General features: G+C 47.7%; 1 long non-coding RNA gene and 1 pseudogene across 1 annotated transcript; both read left to right on the top strand.

Annotated features, from left to right (window-relative positions):
• The first annotated feature begins 7,593 nt into the window (after positions 1-7,593).
• On the top strand, positions 7,594-8,265 carry LOC138566160 (uncharacterized). Its single transcript, XR_011301851.1, has 3 exons — positions 7,594-7,664; positions 7,774-7,809; positions 7,895-8,265. It is a non-coding gene; the product is annotated as an uncharacterized lncRNA (long non-coding RNA).
• Positions 8,266-13,352: 5,087 nt separating this feature from the next.
• Positions 13,353-19,068, top strand: LOC138567695 (zinc finger protein 271-like; annotated as a pseudogene).
• Positions 19,069-19,462: the final 394 nt, after the last annotated feature.

A 19,462-nucleotide genomic window follows, 5' to 3' on the forward strand; every position in this document is an offset into this window, starting at 1 on the left:
AGCCGCCAATACAAGATCGGCCGGAGGCCCAGTAACCCACACAAGACATTCCATACACTTACGATGCGGCAACGCGGTGGTCAGCCACCCTTGCGTCAAGGGACCCCCCCATTTTTTGTTTTCTTTCCCTTTCTCATTGTTAATCACTACTGTCATCTACTACGGTATACAAGGTGGCACCTCCCCAAGCACACATCACAGGGGGAGACTACCTGAGTTATAACTCAGTTCAGTGCATACACTCTTTTTAAAGTGGATAAAGATGGCTAACATAGCAACACATATCAACACCACCAGCATCCCCAGTACCCTCAAGTTTATGACATGGAATGTCAACGGCCTGGGCAATGCAGTTAAGCGCAGACTAGTAAGACAATTCCTCATAGACGCACCCCAGACATAGGGCCTCATCACGAGTTTGGCTGTAACCCTTAAAATCGGCGGTAACGCTATCAGCGCCGATTTTAAGGGTCCGTCGGATCAGGAGTCCAAATACCGCCGGCGCCATTACTGCCGGCGCAAGTACAGCTGGCTGTACAAGCGTCGGCTGTAAAAGCGCCAGTAACCATTCGCTAAAACATTGCAATCACGAGTCCGGCGTAGGCGCAATTAGAACCAGAAAAGCGGCAGAAAATCCGACGAAAATACCCCCAGCAAACAGCTGGAGGTAAAAGAACACAGGCTACAGCAATAAGGGCCCAGGTCAAAGCAATGAAAATCAGAGGCCTACTAAGGACCCACCCATGCACAACACACCCTCCCCAACACCATTCCACCAGTAGGAGAAGGGAGGAGACAGCAATTAGGGCCCAGGTGAAAGCAATGCAAATCAGAGGCCTACAAAGGACCCACCCATGCACAACACACACTTCCAAACACCATGCTGCCATTTGGAGCCGGGATCCTTGATGTGGACTTCTACCTGCTGCGCCTGGAGCTACAGAGGCCTGCCAAACAGGCCAGGGGGTGGTGGGGATGAGGAGAAGGAGGAGAGCAGCACCAGCAAGGCGGCCAGCCATCCCCAGGGTCAGGCCAACACCCTGGGCCCTGACTGATGGCCAGTTGGTGACAGAATATCGGCTGGAGAGGGCAACCATCACCCAGTTGCTGGACACAATCCAGGCTGACATCGGAAGCCGCATAGCCATCAGCACAGAAGTACCTCCGCTAGTGAAGCTCGTGTCTGTGCTACAATTCCTCGGGACTGGCAGCTACCAACACACCGTTGCCATGATGCATGGCATGGCCCAGTCCACATTCAGTGCCATGCTGGGACAGGTGCTCGATGCACTGTTGAATCATGTGAATGAGCACATCCCATTGCCAGCCACACAGGCCCAGGTGAACCAGCTGAAGGGTCAATTCCATGCCAATGCCCAAGTCCCGAATGTAATAGCAGCCCTGGACTGCACACATGTAGCACTCGTACCACCCCAGGCACATGGGGCAGCCTACAGAAACCGGAAACTGCACCATTCCCTGAATGTGCAGATGACATGTGGTCCTGACCTCACCTTCAGCCACTGTTGTGTTGTGCCCGCTACCCAGGATCTACCCACGACTCCATAGTCCTGCGCAACAGTACCCTGCCACCGTACATGGGAAGGCACCAAGGCCAAAACACATGGCTGCTGGGTGAGTATAAATGTATACCATAATGCATGTTAATCCACAACTGATGGTGCTGGTCACACACAAGAAATCCCTGAATGACAATAGGCAGCACCATCAGTGCAGCATTTCCAATCAAGCACTTTGCACGTGAACCCTTGGACATGTTCAACACAGCACAAGACACCCATTCAGGATTTAAAAGCCCTGTGGCAGCACAGTGACATATGGAAGGCCTACCACCACAAAGCCTCCTGTGTGAGTAGCACTATGCCTTCCAACACTGACACTGACACAGTACAGACATTACACCCTGCCCACCCGACAGTCATGCAAATGTAACACTAAAGTCTCCACATCCACAAATGCACCACACATAAGTAGCCTGAGTAATGGCAATGTACATCCCACAAACCCTGTCCCCTGAATGGCCAATGAAATGCATGGAGAACAGTACAGAATAGTGACAACCAGCAGATGCAACTGCAGCCAAAGTGAATGGCAATGACACATGAGGTAGCCACTTCTTGCATGCACAAGAAGATGGAAGATGGAAGATGGAAGGGCCCCCTTACTCAGTGACAAGTGAATGAGTACTGTCACATACTGAAACAGAGGCGTACCAAGTTGTGAGTGCCTCATTGATTCAATGCTGCTCGTAGCACAACACACTCCACAATGTCATCGACCAAATGACAAGTTTGGCAATATGACACTGATGACTGAGCCCTGTACACCCACTGAACTTACCTTGTCCCCAAACCTGCTTTCACTCCCCTGCAGGTGTTTCTGGATATCCCCAGTACACATGGCTCATGACCCCTGTGCGTCTTCCACACACTGCAGCGGAGCGGGCATACAACCTTGCACATGCTCGTACACGGATCTGCGTGGAGAGGGAATTTGGACTGCTGAAGGCACGCCTCCGGTGCCTGGACCGTACGGGAGCGGCATTGATTTATGCACCAGAAAATGTAGGAAAAATTGTACTGACATGTGCCATGCTGCACAACATCTGCTGTCGCAGGAATGTGCCACTGCCCCCTGATGCTCATGTGCAGCCATCTGAGGATGGGAGTGAAGGTGATGACGTGCCGGAAGGTGTTGCACGTGCACAAAGGGTTGGCCTGAGGGAGGGGAGGTTGGCCAGACAGGGATTGATTGATGTGTTCTTTTGTAACGGGTGACGGCTACATTTAACAAATGTCACTTGCACATTAAATTGCACTTTTTCACAATCACTACTTTCCAAGCTTTGTGCTTTATGAAACGTGATTTATTATCAGTGTAACAATCCCCACTCCCCCCAGTGAACACCCAGAACACAATCCCCCCTCCCCCAGTGAACACCCAGCACACAATCCCCCCTCCCCCAGTGAACACCCAGCACACAATCCCCCCTCCCCCCAGTGAACACTAGGCACACAATCCCCCCTCCCCCCAGTGAACACCCAGCACACAATCCCCCCTCCCCCCAGTGAACACTAGGCACACAATCCCCCCTCCCCCCAGTGATCACCCAGCACACAATCCCCCCTCCCCCCAGTGAACAGCCCACAACAGTGCCGGTAGGTGCATGTTTGTTATAAGGGCACCCACAACGATGCCATGTCCGACTAGGATGGTCGTGGACGCTTTCCTTGACCAGGTCCCTCTGGTGTGTGTGACCTCAGGTGGCGCAATGAACGGCGCCTAGGCGACGGCTCAAGGGATCCCTCCGTGGGTGTGGTGGAGGTTGAAGGGACTGACCCGGTTGCCTGCATGTGCTGTCGGAGAAGGTTGTTCCCCTCTCTTGTCTGCTCAGCAAGTGCTGACACTGCCTCGCACAACTCCCTCACCCTTTGGCCAAACCCTGTCAGGGCTGCGGTGCATTGTTCTACCACTCTGCGTGTGCACGCATTGTCACGCGCTATGTACTTGCATCCATGGCGTATGGATGCACTGATAGCCTTGATGTGCCGGCTGTGCACCTTTGCCATAGATTCAACTTTGGCCTGTTTGGTCTCGATCACGTCCAGTCAGCCCATCACTGCTGCCCCCGTGATGAAGGGTACCCCTGGTGTGGCAGGTGCCGGCCTGCCACTTGTGCGCTGTTGGGGGGAGGAGGGCTGCATGGGGACATGTTGCCAGGTGGGATTTGGCTGCCGGGCTCTGAGTGCCGGTCTTCAGGTCTGCCATATGATGGCGTGCCCTCGTCTGGCTGTGGTGTGCGGACACGACGCACATGCACACGTGTGGTTTGTGCTTGCTGTCTGCCTGGCCCTGGGGTCCCCTGTGGTGTGACCATCCCTTCAGCGTCACTGCTTCCAGGGGAATGCAGAGGTCTTGCCTGATGCACACGTGGAGGTGTCACTTCCACGTCGGGCTCCGATCCACAGGTGAGTCCCTCTGCATCGGGGCTATGCCTAGTGGCTTGGGGCGAGCTGGCTGTGGACTCCCTGCGGGCATGTGGGTGCTGCAGCAGTCTGGTAGGGCTGCGTTGTGGTGGAGTGGGAGGTGGCCTGCGTCGGTTCCCTTCCGTGCGGCCCCTTTGTGGGGTGGTGGTGCTGGTGGAGGCTCGCTGCCTCGGGCGCCGTGATGGTGTGGCATCCTCCCCATCATCTTCATCCCATGGGGTTTGCCGTGTGCCTGTGGGGTACATAGGGTGTGGTTTGAGTTCAAGGCAACCTACATTAGTATCATGCAGTTCATGCCATTAAGTGGCATTCAACTTGCATTTCGTTCAGTCAACATGTGGTGCTTGGTGTGAGTGTGGAGGTACACTGCATGGGAATGTTTGTGTGGCAAGATTACATGCAGGGTTGGGGTGCACTGCGCTCAGGGTCCTGGGGGTGTATTCTTGCATACTCACACTCTACATAGCTGTCCCATGGCTATGGATGTCTATCCCCTGCCACTTATATTGATGCACTGCACGTGCAAGGTAGTCTAGGCAGCACTACGGTTCAATGGATCAAGGGGTCACTTATGGGTGTCTGCAGTGCCTCACAGGCATTTCTTCACATTAATTCACTCATTGCATTTGTGGTACTTTCAGTTGTATGCATTTGGGGTGGGACTCACCTGCAGTTGGATCAATGCCAGTGCCTGCCTCTGCTCCACCAATTCCCTCGATGGTGCCGATGTCAATCAGGGCAGTCATCTTCTCCTCCCAAGGTGTGAGTTCGGGTGGGGGTGGTGGTGGCCCTCCTCCAGTGCCCCTGCTTGCACTCCTGTGCTGTGAGAGGATGCCGCAGACTCTCACACGCAGGTCGTTCAGGTGCTTACGGCAATCCTCCCCATCCCGGGGCACGCGCCCCACTGCAGTGACCCTTTGGCTGATGTTGCGCCAAATCTGTGCTCTGCGCTGGCCACTGGTTTTGCGCTGCTGCAGCTCTTCATGATGGATCTCGGCCTCATCCACCAGTAAAGCCAGCTCCTGGTCGCTGAATTTGGACTTTCTCACCCTGTCCAGGGCATACTTGCCCCTAGTGCGCTCCTGTGACATGTTTTGGTGTTCAATCGGGTGGATGGCTTCCAGGGGCTGTGATATCCGACGGATTGTGATTTCCAAGATGGCCGCCGCTTTGTTTCCCGTTCCGGCGGTGACGCGTTTCCCGCACGCTAATAGCGCGTGCTCATGGCGCACGCTATTAGCGCAATGTGGCGGTAGCGCACGGTGCGCCGGATTTACGGGTTCTACCCATTGCGCGCTATTTGCGCTACCGCCATGTCCCTGTGCGCGTGCACGAAAACTCGTGATCTGGCGGATTATCCGCGGGGGGCCTTGGCGTTAGCGCTATTTACGTTCGACGGGAAAACCGCTGCATTACCGCCGAACTCGTGATGAGGCCCATAGTGTTCTTGTCCTACACCCACCTCGCTGGGACAAGCTGCAACCTATTCAAACGCACGAACTATAGACTCAAACTACATGTAGGCTTTACCATGGGCTCACATGGAGTCATGATACTAGTACACAAAAGACTCCCATTCCACCCAAGCACAGTCACCCAGGACACCAGCGGCAGATACATATACGTGACAGGTACACTCTGGGAACAATCAATCGCACTGCTAGCCATTTACGCACCACCCACCCTATTGTCGTCATTACTTACCGACATTTCCCCCTTGATTGCTGAAGATACGTCTAATATTATGATCATAGGTGGTGACTTTAACGAAGTCATAGATACCGGTGCGGACCGCTCACACCTGAATAGTAGAAACCCCAACATACCTACTAGACTCACCACATTTGCAAACGCCATGGGCCTGTGTGACGGATGGAGAGACCTCCACCCTAATTCCAGGGAATACTCGCACCACTCCGGGGCACATGCCGCGCTCTCTAGACTTGACTACTTCTTTCTCCCGTCAACTGACATACACAAGGCGGGTGAGGCATACCTACTCCCATGGGTATCTCTGACCATTCCCCACTGGTGCTAGAACTCAATACGTCCAGGCCAACCCCACCACCTAGCTGGCGCCTCAACAATTACTACTTGGGAGTTCCAGACCTGGTAGACAAAATCCAAGAAATAACCAAATCATATTTCGAACTAAATTCTGAGTCTGCATCGACCTCTGGGATGCTACGGGAAGCCAATAAGGCAGTACTGAGAGGTGAAATCATCTCATGGACGACCGCTTTTTAAAAAAAGCACCTACATGAGACACATGAAGCCGAACATCAGGTAAAACAAGCGGAGGAAATACACCTAGCCCAAGATATGCCTGACACAAACAGGTCTTTCTAAGGACTAGAAGGAATTATATCTATCAATGAATATACATGCTGTAGCATAGGAGCAGGGACATAACTGCATGAATTCTTATATAGTCACACCCTGGCAGGCAGGGATGGAGGAGTTTGTCAACTGGTATCCCCCATCCGACTGCAGTGGGTTCCTAAGGGTATGCGGGAGGGAGGGCTCCACGCAGTTCCTTAATGCTGTGGTGCCCCTCCTTCTGCATCTGAAATCAACTCTACAGATTTTCACCCGTTTAGGGTCTTGGATGATTTATTCCACTCCCTATAGCCCCCCCCCCCATGTATAATGAGTGATTGACACACAATCTGGTTGCGTACTCTGTGCTCAACCCTCTCTAGCATTTACATATAGCGCAACATGGGTCTACCCTCGCAGGATTTCGGATAATGTTCATGTTCCTAGTGTACATGGACAGTTGTCGGTTCCTGTTTGGGCACCCCCTAGTACATTGAGTCCCCTTTTGTATACTCTGCATGTTAAATCCTCCACATTAAATGTGGATTTTGTGGCTGCGATGGGCGGGTGCACCGCGCCCATGTCAGCCTAAGAGACCACTACACTACATGTACAGGACAGGCAAGGAGAGGAATGCTTCCTGACGTCTTGATCTGGATGCCGTAGGTGCGACATGCATGCACGCCGCACTCATGGCAACCAGAGATACAAAGCCTTTAATGCATGACGCTCATGTCAGGCACTGATTATAGATCAAACATGACCCGTGAAGACAGATGACACACAGGGGTATATGTGAAGATATAGTACTCGCCTAGTTTTTATTGAACTATGGAAAGACTTGTAATAGTCTTTCTAGTCCCACACAAAGATGCCGACCGGAGCAGGGACGCGCGCCACTCCCATGGCGACCATTTACACCGGGCTGAGACGAGCAGCGCTTCTAAGTGACGGGCTACTCGACTCCTTTGCCGTAGGTGTACTACAAGGTGGGTGAAATCAAGGGGGACGCACGGGATGCCTGTGCCGCTTCACTCATACTAAATGTACAGCACGAGTGGATCTTATCATTCTTTGAGTTAAGGTCACTAATAACTTTTAGAGCACGTAACTTGCATGCGTGTGTCCCTTTCGCATAATCCAAGCTACACGCTTTAATCGCCCTTGTATGGGTGGTTTTGGTTGCACATCTTTATAATGTTTTTTACAGTAATGGTACATGTTTCCTAGCTTGACTATAGTTCCCTCTACTTTTTGTCTATTCCCAGACTCTTACTTTGGGAGTTACCGCCCGACACCACATCACTACCCGGGGACAGGAATTTGACTTCTGACCGGGTGAGTTGTGAAGTTAGTCAATGCTTTACTTGAGTGTGAGACTCCACTCCAAGTCCCTGGTATGAGGATTGATATTTATCTAACTCCTAATTTTGTATCTACCATCTAGGTAGAAGCCAGTGTCTTCTATTGCCCTGAGTTTAAGGTTAGTGTATTTTCACTGAAACCACAGCTTTTACTACTTTTTAGTACTCCACATAGATCTAATTTGTGTACTCTCATCCTTTAAGGAGATATCTTGAGGAGCTTCCCCGAACACACTATGAAATTTAAACACGTCGTACCATGAAGATGGATTTAGTATAATCCGAAACGCGATGGAACCCATGACCTTATAGGAGTGTTTTTATGTTTTTTTATGATGATCATTTGAGCAGAACGTATTGTATGGCTCTGAACTGTAAAATACACATGTTTTCACTTTGCCACATATTATTGTGTGGTTGACACCGTGTATGAAATTACTTAATTCTCTTGTATACTTTGTGGTTATTTTGAGCGCATTATCAGCTCAGTTGTGATACTGTTTTACAAATGCACCAATGTATGTTTTCCTTGAATTTGTATTCTACACTGTTCCTTAACAGTGAGTTGTAAATTGATCGTGTGATTTACAAATACTTTTTACCTGTTTAAACCTGCCTCATTTCAGTCTGGTGGTTCCTGACTGTGTGTAAGCAGGCAGACAGGACAATGTAAGCATGGATACGCTTTACTAACTGAATATTGGTGAACTAATGACTGAAACTTATTGTTTTGGAATAATTTACAGCACTAACCACTTGGGCTAACTGCCTCCCCACTAGGGGATTGTAAATCCCATCTGGTTGGAAATCTTTTTGGGAGTGTATCCCTTAAGGATTCAGGGTAGGCCATTGGGCATGGCGGCAGGTGGGGGCTGCAGAGTAGTATCTCTTGCAGGCACCTGCCTAGGTGAGGCTTGGTTCCAAGTCTGGGAGGGTTTAGGTGGGTGATGTATGATGTATGATATGGCATTTATAACGTGCCTGTAAAAAAGTGACTCACACATAGGGCCTCATTACGAATCAGGCATAAGGGGTTAACGGCGCTGTAAACGGCGCCGACCCTTAACGCCTGATTCCGAGGTCCCTTTGCGCCATGGTGAGTTTAACGCCTGCTTTTTGCATGGTGCTAATTACGCCACCGTAATTTACGGTGGCGTAATTAGCGCCTTCCCCACTCCCATTAACTTACCGCCTGGGTCGTAATGAGGCCAATAGTGTGAAAATTCAGCCACACATAGAGCCTACGTACACAAATCGTATGCTTCCAAAAACATATGTTTGGCAAATACTGCCAACATAGATATATAAACAAAGGTAAATACTATACCAAATGTTGTGTTGACTTCCCTAGTTTGTGCAAAAGGACAAGTAAATAGATTGATGTCATATGTTAACACAGTGTAAAAGGCAAATCACCTAAAAACACATACAACATTAAAAGGGACGAAGCGTCCAATTATATCAATGATTAGAATTCTATCATTGCTCTCTTTGGAATGCAAATATAGACATACAATACATTGCAGACAATTCCACTGCTGTTGCAAGATATGTCACAGCCTATCTCACCGAAGCTGAAAAACAGCTAAAAGACCGCTGGGATGACATTTCATCTGTCACAAAAATTATACAGCTTCAGTATAAAAATGCTCTCCCATAGAGAATGCAGGTGCGACGAAGCTGGAGACCGTTTAACAGGTACAGCTTTATATGGAAAATCTGAACACATTGTCTGGCTAAACCTTGATCCAGCTTCATCCAGACAAAGAGTACTCAAATCCTATAGTAGAGATAGAAACAATAGCCACAAATCATAGCAACAGCCAGGACATTTAAAAACAATTTACTAGACACATACTAGACACATACTACCCAAACAGAAGTATTGTGAAAAGACTGACACAGTAAGCTTGATTTCAGGTCTTTATTCAGCGGGCCCGCTCTGAGCGACAACGAGGCATCGCCGCTTAGAGAGATAATGAGGCACCGCCGCTCAGCTGATCTCTCTCCAACTGTCGTCCCTGTCTCATGAGCCCGCACAGAACATGGAAGACAAAGCTTGTGAGACAGCGGCGACAACATTACAAAAGAATACAATACATCACCAAAGATCATTACATACTGCTTTGGAAAACATGTGCCTGTACCACATAGCCCAAAATTACTCCTACAAAAATAATGTCATACCAGATGAGACAACTGGCAATTATTTAGTCTTAACTTGTGAAGGAAGCCTAGTCAAACTTACCAAACCCAGCCTAATTAATCATATAAATTTATCATTTAAAACTCCACAACATAGGAAACTTTATTACATGGCCCTACTGAAACTTTTTAAACCATGGAGAAAAGAGGGAACCATGACTCATTTGAAGCTGCATTCAATGCAAATGAAAGCAGTATAGCGCATGTCAATTTCAAACAATACAAAGAAATGTTGGACAGTGAACGCCAACAAGAGGAAGAAGTTGAATCTCAACTAGAGAGACACTCCTGAGGGCAGTCAACCTTCCCTTACAGGAAGCCAAGAACCACTTGGAGAACCACTCATTCTAAATGAAGCAGAAATAGCCATGACTGAAGTAGAAAATACCATGTATCAATCTAAACAATCTGAAGGAGACTTGTCAGTGCTCAAATGACAGCTAAATGATGAACAACTCACCATTTATCTAGAGGTCACTGAAGGAGTTGAACATGGTTTTAAACATGAAACAAAGTTGTAGCTGTAAAACTTATAAACCTCTGCTCTTCTATGTAAGTGGTGAAGTTGGTTTTGGTAAAACATCGTTAATTAAAATAATCAGCAAATGTCTACAAAATTTAACAAACAACCTTTCGGCTGTTGTAACAGCACCCACAGGTTTAGCTGCCTACAACATAGGAGAGATAACTTTACACCAACTACTGCTCCTTCCATTAGAACACCAAAACAAATTAGAATGCTACAAATTATCAGCAGAAGCTGCTACTGAAGTACGCAGAATTCTCAAACCAATGAAAGTGCTCCTAATAGCTGGCTTTAGTTCACATCAGAATGCAATAAGTCCTAAAAATGGCCTACGAAGAACTGTTTGGAGGAAAACACGTTATTATTTTCAGAGACCTCCTAAAACCAGTAAAAGGAGAACCTATTTTCAAAACATTTTGACACAAACAATGCTGCGACACACTCGGCAGCATAGGAAATGTAGCAACATTTTCAGTACAGAGAGCTAACTCAAAACATGTGTCAGTCTGCAGACCTCACCTATGCTAACATTTTAAAAAGCATTACAACTGGTCTGCTTACTAAAGATGCAAAATCCGTCTTAAATAGTAGACTAATCCATGAGCTATATGGGCATACCACATCTGCTCCTGATGTAATGGAACAATTAACTCAACAAAATATAAAATGCATTTCTGTTAGGACTGATTTTCTATACTGTGACGTGGTGGACATGTATAGAAGGCCAACCTATATTGTGACAGGGACAACCCTGGGAGCTGTAGCCAAACCAGTTCAGGTAGCAGTGACAGGCTGTCTAGGCTGAGTTCTTAAGAGGTGGTGAGCTTGTAAAGGGTCCACAATGAGTACACACATTGGAAATCACAGATTACACTTAGACAGGATGTATACAAATACAGTTATTATTTATTGGCCAACACACACTATAAAACAAAGGACCTCATTACAAGTTTGGTGGTCGCCTTGCCATTAATACCGGCAGGCTGCTGCCAAACTTGCATTTTTTTTCCAGCCCCTGGAAATGGGGATGTACAGGGCTATTACAACATTGACAGACCCTGTATGTCCCCATTGCCAGGGCCGGATTCCATTTCTTCCCATTCGAGCACCATAGGGCTCAATGGGAATGGGGAGGCCGGTAGCACCAGCGCCATTCAGAATGATGCTGGTGCTACCGGCAGTGTCTGCTCGTGGGTGCCGGTATGGCTGCCAGGTCAAGCCTGGTGGCCGAAAAGGCACCCGCAAGCAGAACTCATAGTCTGCCGGTCCGGTAACTACGGTACCAGCAAGCTTACCGGTACCGTAGTTACCGGACCATCAGACTTGTAATGAGGCCCAATGACTACTGGCAGGTAGAGTTATCACACAACACTAGAAAAATAGTTTACATATATATATCACTTGTTATAGGACATAATATTAATCAAAACTCCTGCCAAGGAAATTACATATTAAATCAGGTACTGTAGGTCCACAGAGATTTCACCCTTGATTTAAAGATCCAGCCCTAAGTTGTCTGGGGCCTTATGCCCAAAATGCAGGTAGGGTCTCTGGGGTCCAGTGAACAATTCGTATTAGAGTACAAGTTAAACTAGCCAACTAAAGTAGCCCCAATGTTCAGAAATCTTGCATGAGCAAGCAGTGGCAAAGCCAATTCTGTTATAAGTTTATTCTAAGAAAGCATCACTTTCAAAGGGAGTTTAGGGGCAGGTAAGAACCTCTGTAACTCACCCCCGTACTCCAATTCGTCACAGGACTTGGCAGGTCGTTGGAAGAGGGTCTGAACTTGCGTTTCCCAGCTTCAGCCTCTGTCCTTGATTCACAGGGTTGCAGTTTAAAGCGGTTCTCCGGTTTGTATATTTGGCTGGTGCAAGGACTCTCGATTGAAAAAATGCAGCAGCACCCCTCTCAGGGCAGGCCTCTATGCAGGGACGCTGTTTTGGACGGTGGTCACCACAGCACGGGGATGTAAAGGGACTCACTTGCGGCGGTGAGACTTTTTCCTCCTATCTTGGGTCTCCTTGACGCTAGGACTCTGAAATTTTGCTGATGTAAGTCTCGGGCAATCTGAGGATCCCCAAAGTTCCAGGCCTCAACTCAGAAGGGCAGCGTCTGTAGCGCGGTACCCCAAACTTGGAGCTGCTCAGCCACTGGTTGGTCCAGGGGCACTTCCAACGGCTCTTCTTCTCAGGGCAACAATCAGACATCAGGAATGGATGGTCCTGCCACTCCACGGGTCGCAGCTCCCTCACAGGACTGCTAAAGATCGACAGCAAGACAGAGCTCCTCCGGTACCGCGGCAGAGGTTGGTCACCAGGCCTCCTTCAGGCGGGTCTCCGGTTACTTTGCGGGTCTCACAGCTGGCCAGAAGATCCACCAGGGATTATTGGTTGTTAGTCTGTATGTTGGACTTGGGTTCAGTGAGTTGTGCCTTGATTTTTCTACTGATTTGTCCTACGTAGAATATGCCACATGGGGAAAACCAAGCCATAAATGACATGCTTAGACTCACAGGTGGCAAAGTGTTTGAACCCAATTTCTTTTACCAGTGTGTGGATGTCTGATGTGGTCACCCTTTAAAATATTTTTGCAGTGACTGCAATGTAAACAGGGAAATGTCCCATGTTTACGTTTGGTTAAGAGAAGTTGTCTCAATTGGTCAGATCTTTCTGCTTTGATAGGCTGTCCCTTAGATTCTGTGTATGCCACCATGGGAGGTTTCGGGAAGAGTTTAATGAGTTGTGTATATAATCTAGTGAACTGCCAATTGTAGAAATTGTAGAGTGGCATAACTGAAACCATAGTGTTGACATCGTACAATGACATAATCACGCTCTGGTATTAAACGTCAATTATGTTGCATAAAAAGCAGCCATTTTCGGTCCAGATCGTAGCTGCTCCGAGATCCCAGAACAGCTTTCTCATCACAGAATGGAGGTGAGACCCACTCAGGTTCTGTCCATCCTGTTTTACAACTTTTAATCTAGAGTAAAGCTAATGGGTTGCATCCCAAATTGATATTTTATTCTTGATTTCAGATTCGTTCCCATGTGAACCCATCGGCCATAACAGGAGTAAGTAATCATTGTGGAATTACAGTGCCTGAGCTTTGCTCTCTCCTCAGGTGATATCCAGGAGAGATTTCTATCAGATAGTTTGATTTCTTCCTCCTAACATTTGTCTTTTTAAAATACTTTGACCCATAATGCAAGGGTAGCACACAATTTGCACTCAACCATATTTTATGGTTCTTTTAAAATAGGTCACATACTGTCACTACAGAGCCAACGATCCTGACACACTGTAGGTGAGCGACCATATACATATACACTTATTAATGGAACTGAATTACTTGCTAAAAAAGATGGATTTTGTTTGATGCCAGACATTGATATAATTCTTACAGATCTATAGTCAGGTCCACTCGTTACCACGTCTATAGGCTGGATCTCCAGTGAATGGTCCTGTACTCCAAGTGCATTTAAGGCCTCCCTCCATTTTACAGGTAGGCACCTACAGTGATTTTTGAATCTAGAGTAGTTTGATACATACTTTCATTTGAGTGAATAGAGATTTATATTATCTTCCATGTAATCCTACTGTTAGGTGGTGAGATCCATTGAGAACATTAAGGAACAGATCATTTATGGCGTAAGAGAAGATACCATATGGATATTATCCCCCGTGAAGTCAGCCAGGTGATTGGCAGCTGAGCATGAGCGAGACCAGCTAATACGTTCCTGTATAGAACGCATGTAGTCATGTTTGTCACACGTCCCTGTATAGAAAGCATGAAGTCATGTTTGTCACCAACCTTATGAACATATTTCTTACTGAAGGATATGCACATTTCCTCAAAGACATTTGCTCCTGATGAAGGGTTAAGCTCATTATGTTATTTGTTGATGTCAATTAAAATACAAATATAAATGGATACTCTGTTATTCGCTCTTTAAATGTATCCTATAAAACAGTCACAATGGATCGATTAGCAGACAAACGATTAATTGACATAGCTCAGTATTTATGGTGTGCAGGGGACAGGAGTGCCCTTCACTTGATGACACTCCTTTATCTGTTTGTTATAGCAGCAGTTTCTTGTGCCAGAGCTGCAGTTCTCTCCCCGCACCCTAATTCATTCAACAGAACTCCTTCATTTCCTTACAAGTCATAAACTGACTCCACAAATCATCACTGGCAGAGGCAAAGTGGGATCTACGAGATATGCAATGTGGGTGCCAAGACTACACCCTCAATGTTCATCCATCACTATGGGTCTAAGTTCCAGAGACTGGAGAGCATTACTTTGGGCCTGGAGTCCTTTGGGATGCACCAGCTTGAACACTTAGTATTGCACAGAAAAACACTAACCTTTGCACTGTTTCTGTGTCTTCTTCTTGAAGGTATGAGAGTGGAGTGAGATAATTTGGCTTTGGTACACGTCATTGTACGTGCTGGGGCTAAGAAGGGGTAATGCTGTCATAACTTGCCGTAATTACTCCTCTTCCTAGAGTTCCTCTACATCCACCTCTCTTAACTTGGAGAATGGATTGCCCCCGCCTTCGTATGATACAGAAAGTCCCATGAGAGTTAAGGAGTCTTATACCTGAATGACAGTGGGGGAAAAAAATGCCAAAACCAAAATCATTTTTGCAAGTAGACTGCTATAAGAAGGCAGGCATCTTCATTGGTATGCACAGAGACGAGGAAGAGCAGGATTAGGAGTACATAATTTTACTCATAAGAAATTAGAACATTACCCTGCAGACTATACAATGATTATAAATAATATATTAAACCTTTTCTTTCAACAGAGAGCAGAGCCATAATTAAAATCAAACTCAAGTCAAATCATGCATATGAAATTTCACATGGCTGAGAAACGGTACAAGTGTACAGAGTGTGCGAAAACCTTCACCCACAGATTAAACATGTACGAACATCGGAAGACCCACACAGGGGGAAGCCACTAGAGCGCAAAGAGTGCAAGAAAATCTTCGCTGACTCTTCATCTCTAAGAAGACATCAGAGGGTGCACACTGGGGTGAAGCCCTACCTGTGTACAGTGTGCAAGAAAATCTTCACTGACTCTTCACCTCTGAGAAAACATCAGATGGTCCATACTGTGGAAAAGCCATACAAGTGCACAGAGTGCAAGAAAAGCTTCAGTGACTCTTCATCTCTGAGAAGACATCAGCGGGTGCACACTGGGAAGAAGCCCTACCTGTGTACAGTGTGCAAGAAAAGCTTCACTGACTCTTCATCTCTGAGAAGACATCAGATGGTCCATACTGGAGAGAAGCACCATAAGTGTACAGAGTGTGAGAAACGCTTCAAACTCAAATCACACCTATACAAGCATCGCAAGATGCACACGGGGGTGAAGCCCTATAAGTGCACAGAGTGCAAGCAAAGCTTCAGTCTACCTTCATCTCCGAGCTTCCATCAGAGGATCCATACTGGGGAGAGCCATACAAGTGCCCAGAGTGCAAGAAAAGCTTCAGCTACTCCTCCGCTCTGAGAAGCCATCAGAAAATCCATACTGGGGAGCTGTCACGATTCATGCCCCCAGCCCTCTGAGATATCAGGCTGGAGCCAGGCCACAGTCACCTCCTTGGCCCCCAAGGACCTCTCTCTCCATCCCCCCGAGAGATCCACTTGGACTCCGACCTGGTGCCTGTGGCGCCAATCTCACACACAGCCCTAAGATCCAATTAGCATTGGACTTGCAAGATGGATGCCCCCATATAATTCAGTTCCTTGAACTGAGCGGGCGGTCTAGCCTTTTGGGTGTGGTTCAGCCCAGGGATATCTGGGATACCTGGAGACTATTTAAACCACGCCCGGCCTAAGAAACACGCTTTGCGTTTCTCTGCACCTGCAGCGTGATACTCACGGTGCTCGAAGAGGCCTTCTTCTTTCTTCCGTGCCCGGCGCTCCTGCAAGAACAAGCACACCATTAATAATACCCTTACCTTGAAGAGCGTCCAGCTTCTGTCCATCGCTCCTCCAGTCTTGCAGGCTGCTACGGCGGTGTCATCTCCATCTCGGCACGCCGCATCCTACGAAAGGATAAAAGAACAGAAAAAAAGACATTGGTAAGCATTTTGCATATCTTAGCTTGCTTGAAAATTGTAAGAAGATTTAAACGCTTACCTGAACTCCCGCCGATCGGAGTAACTTCAGCTCCGGAGCATCCCGTCGACCTGCAAAGGGGAAAAGACATACCAGTTAGCACGAAAGCTTTAGGAGGTGCCGTACATCGCGCTTACTCACCGCATCTCATCTCCTCAGCTCGCATCCACGATGGGTTATTGGGGCACCTAAAAGGACACAAAAACGAACATTGGTTAATACAAAGAAGAGCGATTAGCATCGCGCTCTGCGCTCTCACTCACCGTTGGTTCTGCTCACCTCAGCAGCGCGTCGCCATCTTCAAACCCCTCCATCACCTAGGAAGGAAAAACGCATTATAAAAGAAACAAGAGCCAACAGAACTGTTCATAAGACTCATTCTACTTACCGGTCGGGCTGAAGTCTCAGCAAGACCAGTCCGTCGGGCCATTGCCAGTGAAGCAACTAGGCAACATCGAGCCTGCATCAGTCAATGCACCTCTGCAGCGAAGGCAGGATAGAGAGCGCGCTACACAAGAAAACAAGGTGTCACATATCGCCCATGGAAAGTATGGAGGGGATGGACGATATGGAAGAAGGACTGAATTATTCCATGCAACGCACAGCGCATTCTAGACTTCCAGTATTAGCCGCCTTAAAGACCAGCAGATGAGAAGCACCTGTGCGTTGCAACTTCCTTACTTTGTTCCTGCGAGTAAGTTTGCTTACGCTCCCTCTTGTGTTCCCTTCCCGGTTTCTGCCTACCTTGTTGGTCGTTTGTTAGTGGGTTGCTTCCCACTCGAACGGCTCCTTGCCTCCTTCCGTTCTGGACTACTTTCCTCTCCGCTTGTGCGGCGTCTGTCGCCATAACCTGTTTGCATCTCTCTCAGCCCTTCCTGCTACTGCTGTACTCTCTCCCGCGCTGGGCAGTTCCCAGCTTTCATTGTTTTCTGTGAGCGGTGTCTACCGTTGAAGCGGTGTGTTCCCGACACACAGTCCTTTCCTTGTGTACCACTATATCCGCGTGTTTTCTGCACGCCAGCTGGACCTCTACCCGGACAACAGGCAATCGCCTACTACGACAACAACCAGTGCATTCTTGTACTTGTAGGCAATACTACTCTTGCCTTCACTCTTACTGGATTTCTCTACGGACTGCATCAACTACCATCCATATCAAGATCTACCAGGGTTTTTTCATCCGGTTTTTCCCTGGTTTGGGGTGGGCTCCCTGGAGTCCCCGCTGCCGGGCACGTAGCCTCTTTGGCAAAGTGGACTCTAGGTGAGCCCGTCCTTCTATCTTCAAATCCAAGAACAAGATCGAAACCAAGTCCACAAGAACCACCTGGAGAAAAAAGAAGAAGGAAAGTTCTACAGACGAATCTACTGCGTCTCCAACAGATTCATCAGGTGAGGAGTGGGCTAGTGGGGCTAGTTGTGTAGACACTGTACTTGATCAACCTGTCAAACCTGAGACAAGGTGCGGAGTGGACCAGGGGAAGGTTTGGACCCAAGGAAGAGGGGGTCAAGCAAGCAGAGCCAATAGAGAGTTAAACTCTGGCAATCTTGTGTTTCAGGCCCAGTCTTCGGTCGAGCAGATTCCAGGGAAGGGTTTGAGGTCGTAGGAAGTCCAGACAGGCTGAGTGGCATCCCCGTGGATACCAGGTGAGCGTTACAGGAGCAGCCTTTCCAGTGCACAGAGTGCAAAAAAAAGCTTTTATCACAAAGCAAACTTGAACAAGCATGAGATGATCCACACTGGAGGGAAGCCCTTTTAATGCACGGAGCGCAAGAAACGCTTCACTGACCCTTCATCTCTGATAAAACATGAGAAGCTCCATACTGGAGCGAAGCCCCACAAGTGCACAGAGTGCAAGAAAAGCTTCAGCAGCTGCAATAAATTGAATCTGCACAAGAGAAGCCATACTGGGGGGGAATCCCTACAAGTGCACAGAATGCAAGAAAAGCTTCAGTCAATACCCACATTTGAGAACACATCAGAGGATCCATACTGGGGTTGCCTTACAGTTGCCCAGAGTGCAAACAAAGCTTCAGTCAGTCCTCTGTTCTTAAATGCCATAAGAGGATCCATACTGGGGTGAAGCCCTACACGTGCACAGCGTGCAAAAAGAGCTTTCGCTCAAAAGCGGCCTTGATTACCCATCAGAGGATTAATACTGGGGGGAAGCCCTTCAAGTGCCCAGAGTGCGAGAAGTGCTTCACTCAATCGTCATCTCTGATACTGCATCAGAGGATCCATACTGGAAAGAAGCCCTACAGGTGCTCTGAGTGCAAGAAAAGATTCTATGGCATCGTAGCTCTGAAAATCCATCAGATGACGCATACTGGTGAGAAGCCCTACAAGTGCTCAGAGTGCAAGAAAAGCTCCAGTGACCTCTCAGCTCTGAGACGCCATGAGAGGGTCCATACTGGGGAGAAGCCCTACCAGTGCACAAGTGTGAAAGAAAAGAGCCAGTCTTTCCTCAGCACTGATAGTCCATCAGAGAGTCCATACAGGGATGAAGCCCTATAAGTGCACAGAATGCAAGAAAAGCTTATGTGACACCTCAGCACTGAGAAGCCATTAGAAGATCCATTCTTTGAAAAGAGGCTTTAGTGGGTCTTTAAAGACCCTAAAGTTCCTGTGGCGCTGTAAAGCCTTGAAACATAAATGCAATAAAAGAAATACATTCACAGCAATGACCAGGACTTACAGCACAAGAAGCGTCAGGCAATGAAACTCGAACGGGAATTCAAATGCGGGAAATACATGTGATCCTATATTGCACTACGCTTCACACCCTCGGCAATAATGAATAAAAATAAAGTACAAAGAGTAGATCTGGCAATACCTAAAACGCCTCTAATTAACATAATTACAACCAAAGTACTGAGAAGCATTAATAAAATAAAACAAACAAATGTCA

This window comes from Ambystoma mexicanum, chromosome 2p (assembly GCF_040938575.1).
Source record: "Ambystoma mexicanum isolate Mex_15411 chromosome 2p, UKY_AmexF1_1, whole genome shotgun sequence".
Taxonomy (NCBI): domain Eukaryota; kingdom Metazoa; phylum Chordata; class Amphibia; order Caudata; family Ambystomatidae; genus Ambystoma; species Ambystoma mexicanum.